Below are 6,558 nucleotides of genomic sequence, written 5' to 3' on the forward strand. Positions count from 1 at the left end.
AAGATGCCGTTGCTACAGCGGTCCTACTCTTTCTTGTCAGACGATAAAAGGATTTGTATGTCGTCTGCTCGCCAGACGTATAAATCGAGATGGTGCGCTTCGCTCAATTTGCGGAAATACCACAGATTTGGCGAACATGACCTCTACAAAGGTATACAGTAAAGTGGACAATGTGGTAGAGATCCTTTTTTTTCTTATCCAAGCACACAGATCCCTTTAATTTGATCACTGATGCAATCGTCTTTGTAGCAGGTGTGTGTGACAGGAATACAAATTACGTTGTTTTGAAGTGAGATTCGCAGACCTCAAGACTTGCAATGGTTGGTGGGATTTGAGAGAAAAAAAAGAAGTACATTTTCATTTCAAGTTATTTTCGTGCTTATATCCAATTAAGGTTCAAGTACGCTGTCCTGGGCACACACCTCGGCTATCTAGTACGTGTCAGCCTTATGTTCGATGGCTTAACCACGAGACCACCGAGGTCGGTAAAAGCATAAATATCTTCACTGACCTCGATGGCTTTCAGGGACGGATTATGGAGGGTTTGCACGTTGCACGGACACCCCCCCCCCCCCCCCCCCCCGGCTAAAAAAAACAACCCACCACGTAGATCTAAACTGATGTCCACGTAAAATTTATAATTTCAAATTATAAATTATAAACACTTACAAATTGTTTCGGACCCCCCCCCCTCCCCTTACATAAAGCATAATCCGCCCCTGGCGTAGTACCGGGTTTGGTGGTATAGTGGTTAAGCCATCGGACTAAAGGCTGGAAGTTACTAGGTTCGCATCCCGGTACCGACTCCCGCCCAGAGCAAGTTTTAACAACTCAATGGGTAGGTGTACATGTAAGGTCACTACACTGACTTCTCTCTTCCTGTTTTGGACGAAGGAACCGGCGCAAGTTGACACCTGTGCCCATGACGGGCGTGCGCTACAACAGCTTGCTCTGGATCAGAATGTGCATTTTAAGCCCTATGACCTGACCTGACCTGACCTGACCTGACTTCTCTTACGCTAATAACTAACCACTAACCCACTTTCTTGAACAAACTGCCCAGATAGTCGAGGTTAGCCCGAGTACTCTGACTGTAAGAGAGCTAGGCGGACATTTGAACAGTTCTATGCACTCATTATAGTCAGAGACCAAGCTATGTAATTTTCTTCCAATCGCTGCCCACCAAAGAGAAGTAAAAGATTCCCGCTCTAACAGCACAACAACACCAGGGCTCACGCGACCGGGCGAAGTGAGCCCAAACTTCGCTCCGACTAGCCTGACTTCGCCGTGCCAGTCACCGTAAAGCGAAATCTGTGTCGCTTTTTAAAAATAGTCATCACTTGCAAAGTACACAATCACGGATGAATGGTGAAGAACGTGATGAACACCTATTCCTAGATAATAATTAAGTGTGAAGTGTCTGAGGGTTTGAAGAGAGTCTGGCGCCACAAACTCAAGCGACATGCTCACAGACGGTCTAGCTCAGACAACTGATAGTAGGCCTAAACGTGCTACTGACTGTTGGAACGTGTTGTGAGGCGAATGTGCTGGAAATCGTACAAGGGTGGGGATCTAGACTATGTTGTGTTTTTTACAGAGTTTAGGACATGTTCCACCAGAAAATACATTGAAAAAAAAATATTCGTTTGGAGCAGCAGATATCGACGTGAAGAAAACTGCGGGGAGTAATTAACTAGTTTACGTAGACTGTCATAATGAATAAATTCAACATACAAAACAGATGTCGAAATTATAAAGTAATACAGGCAAACCTGCCGTAGCGGATTTTTAATTTACGTGCACTCATAATAAGCGGTGAACTGTCCTATACACCCAGCGGCCACTTAAACTGGATCCCCAAGTCGCTAAAGTGCCCGTGTTAAGTGGGCACTGTACATAAATTATATATAAAAAAAGTCTTTATTTTAAACAACAGTGACAAGATGCAGCAGATAAGCAATTTTCACACCTTCATGGATACTAGTACCCATTCAGTCTGACAACTACACAGTATATCAGTTAACAAATGGTGACTGTGGAACGCATTTCATTGGCTTTTGGTAATCTACGGACCGTGGTAGATTAATCTTGTTTACAATATCAGTGTCTGTATATTCAATGTGTTTCTGGTTTCCTTAATATTTGTAAGAATCCCAAACTGGATTTTGTCTTCAAATAATTTCGTACCTACGAATCTTTTTTAGGAAATAAAATGAAATGTAACCTAGTGCAAATACTAGAACGATCAAAAACACGTTTAATATACAGCCACTAATATTGTATGCAGAAAAATATATTTGATATGTACTTACAGTCGTCAAAATGTCTCTTATTAGTCGATAACATCATAAAAATTGTATCAAACTCAGGAAGGTCCCTTTAACTGATTTTCTTAATTGGGTACATACGTACTTTCTTAATTTATTTACCTTCCTATTTCCCTGCTTACCAATTTACCCACCTACTAGCTTGGTCGCTTGTTTGATTACTTACTTCACCGGTTTCTTTTGCGCAGTGATTTCAGCTCTCTCTGGTAAATGTGTACTAGTATTGTTGCCTCTAATCAGGGCTAATGCTAGTAGATGGTCTAAAAAAATCCCCAGAGGAACCGATGCTGATAAAATCAGATCACATGACGCCACACGACCTAGTCCCTATGACTGAAGTCTGGAAGACGCATGCAGTCTCGAGTAATTTATCAATTCTCTGGCTTTAGAGCGATGTTCATTCCACTCCTTCCCAATTGAAGATGCCGTTGCTACAGCGGTCCTACTGTTTCTTGTCAGACGATAAAAGGATTTGTATGTCGTCTGCTCGCCAGACGTATAAATCGAGATGGTGCGCTTCGCTCAATTTGCGGAAATACCACAGATCTGGCGAACATGACCTCTACAAAGGTATACAGTAAAGTGGACAATGTGGTAGAGATCCTTTTTTTTCTTATCCAAGCACACAGATCCCTTTAATTTAATCGCTGATGCAATCGTCTTTGTAGCAGGTGTGTGTGACAGGAATACAAATTACGTTGTTTTGAAGTGAGATTCGCAGACCTCAAGACTTGCAATGGTTGGTGGGATTTGAGAGAAAAAAAAGAAGTACATTTTCATTTCAAGTTATTTTCGTGCTTATATCCAATTAAGGTTCAAGTCCGCTGTCCTGGGCACACACCTCGGCTATCTAGTACGTGCCAGCTTTATGTTCGATGGCTTAACCACGAGACCACCGAGGTCGGTAAAAGCATAAATATCTTCACCGACTCGATGGCGTACAGGAACGGATTATGGAGGGTTTCCAAGTTGCACGGACCCCCCCCCCCCCCCCGCTAAAAAAACAACCCACCACGTAGATCTAAATTGATGTCCATGTAAAATTTGTAATTTCAAATTATAAATTATAAACATTTACATATTGTTTCGGAATCATCCCCCTCCCACCCTACCCCCCACCCAACCACCCCGCCCCCTTACCTAAGGCAGAATCCGCCCCTGGCGTAGTACGGGGTTCGGTGGTGTAGTGGTTAAGCCATCGGACTAAAGGCTGGAAGTTACTAGGTTCGCATCCCGGTACCGACTCTCGCCTAGAGCGAGTTTTAATAACTCAATGGTATGTGTACATTAAGGCCACTACACTGACTTCTCTCTTCCTGTTTTGGACGAAGGAACCGGCGAAAGTCGACACCTGCGCTCATGACAGGCGTGCGCTACAACAGCTTGCTCAGAATGTGCATTTTAAGCCCTATGACCTGACCTGATCTGACCTGACTTCTATTACGCTAACAACTAACCACTAACCCACTTTCTTCCACAAACCGCCCAGATAGTTGAGGTTATCCCGGGTACTCTGACTGTAAGAGAGCTAGGCGGACATTTGAACAGTTATGCGCACTCATTACAGTCAGAGACCAAGCTATGTAATTTTCTTGCAAACGCTGCCCACCAAAGAGAAAGAAAGAAATGTTTTATTTAACGACGCACTCAACACATTTTATTTACGGTTATATGGCGTCAGACATATGGTTAAGGACCACACAGATTTGGAGAGGAAACCCGCTGTCGCCACTACATGGGCTACTCTTTCCAATTAGCAGCAAGGGATCTTTTATTTGCGCTTCCCACAGGCAGGATAGCACAAACCATGGCCTTTGTTGAACAAGTTATGGATCACTGGTCGGTGCAAGTGGTTTACACCTACCCATTGAGCATTGCGGAGCACTCACTTAGGGTTTGGAGTTGGTATCTGGATTAAAAATCCCATGCCTCGACTGGGATCCGAACCCAGTACCTACCAGCCTGTAGACCGATGGCCTAACCACGACGCCAACCAAAGAGAAGTCCAAGATTCCCGCTCTAATACCACAACAAAACTATACCACAATAATCACTATGTTTGACGTCAAATATATTTACATCGATCATTTTCGAGTTCCTTGATTAAAAAAAAAAAAAATCACTAAAATTAATCAGTAATACACACACTATAGAAAGAAACCCGACAGCACCCACATTCAGCTAAGTTTCGGCAAACTTCGGACAGCAGAATTCTAAGTTCGCCGACCTATATCACACTGTCGCCCACTCAGCCATTCCGTCTTTCAGAGGCCGTCTCATACGATAATACGACAGGTAGTAGGATTTGTGGATTTGTGGGTTGTAGGGTTGATGGATGAATGAATGAATTATTTAATTAATTGATGGATGCATGGATGCATGGATGAATGAATGAATGAATGAGTGAACCGTCTACATAAGATCTTGATTTTGACATACCGGCCTCCATACCCAATCCCCAATGAAAGTTACTTCTGCTGGTGTACTAAATGGATAACATCAGATAGGAGAGATGGAAGAGGAGAATGACATCAGATGGGAGAGATGGAAGAGGAGGACAGCAGGAAGGATAGAGGAACGGAAGGAAGGAGGACACCAACGGGAATTGCCGGTCTTGTCTCTATGTGTACAATTGATACGAGTCTCCCCTGGGTTGTCATGCCACGAACTGAACAGTTCAGTCCCTTAAAAGGGCCCCTATGGACAACCTAGGGAGATATTTCAACGCCATCGAGGTCCCCTTAACGAGCTACTCTAGGCTTACTAATCTTCCAAAACCATACGTAGCACCCTCCATTTTTTGGCGGTCCGTTCAAAATTGCGCCTAATTTCCTTCTCAAAAATGCGCACCATTTCTCTTTGGCTTGATCCTCCGGGACTCAAAATTCCATAGCGCCATATCACCCTCCGCATGCTACCGCTCCCGGTCGGACTGCTGGTGCTCCCTTGCACCTGCCAGTGCAGGCGATCTGCCTTTCATCCCACCTCTTTCCTGTCCTGGACGGAGGAGCCGGCTGAGGCCGACACCTGTGCCCACGACAGGCGTGCGCTACAACAGCTTGTTCTGAATGTGCACGTTAAACTCTCTGGTCTGACCTGACCTGACATACCATGATGAAATAGAAGACAAAAGGACAGTGGTGTCTATGTAAATTTTAATGAAATTAACGCATGACTAAATTTAACCAAAGTGACATCAAACAAGCCAACATAACTAAACATTGCAAACATTAATAAACATTGCGAACGTCAACAAACATTGTGAACATACATAAAATAAGCATACTTAAACAGGCAGGGCGGAAGCAAGTAGACATTGGGGAGAGGACTGATTGAGATCGAGGGTGCAAAGCAAAATTTCTAGTGGGTTCGGGGGTATGCTCACCCGTTAAATTTTAAAAGGCAATTTCATGCATTCTACTAGTAAAATTCATGTCTGCCTTAAGATTTATTACCAATAATGTTTTGATTCAGAATGTTTGGGGGTAGAGCTCCCACCCCTAGCCACCCTGCTCCGCCGTGCCTGTTAAATTACTTGGATTTGATTGTGACATTCTTCGTAATCAGGGCCTTTAAAAAGAAGGAAGGAAGGAACTGTTTTATTTAACGACACACGCACTCAACACATTTTATTTACGGTTATATGGCGTCGGACATATGGTTAAGGACCACACAGATATTGAGAGAGGAAACCCGCTGTCGCCACTTCATGGACTACTCTTTTCAATTAGCAGCAAGGTATCTTTTATATGCACCATCCCACAGACAGGGTAGTACATACCACGGCCTTTGATATGCCAGTCATGGTGCACTGGCTGCCTTTAAAAAAGAGTACACCGTGGCCTGTTTGCCCACGATTAATGGTGGCAAGTCATTTGCATAAACAATATACGTTTATTCTGGCCACAGACCACAACTATTTTCGCTATATGTTTCTATATGGCATTGGTGGCTATTATAGCACTTTTAGTAATATTAATAGGCCCAAGGACATTTGTATGCATATTTGCCTGGAGCCAATATATCCTGAAAAGGACGACCCCCGCTGTCCCGTTATTTCTCCCAGGATATTGATTTAACGAAACACACCCACTAAACCTGGCCGAAGTACACCCATTTTACACTCAAAATACAACATTTGCATATTCATGAATTACCACAAACAAGTCTTCAATGTTAATAAGTTGCACATGTTTGTAAACTATATGCCGTCCCCTATCAACTTCAGTCT

Source organism: Gigantopelta aegis, chromosome 2, assembly GCF_016097555.1.
Source record: "Gigantopelta aegis isolate Gae_Host chromosome 2, Gae_host_genome, whole genome shotgun sequence".
NCBI classification, from domain to species: Eukaryota; Metazoa; Mollusca; class Gastropoda; order Neomphalida; family Peltospiridae; genus Gigantopelta; species Gigantopelta aegis.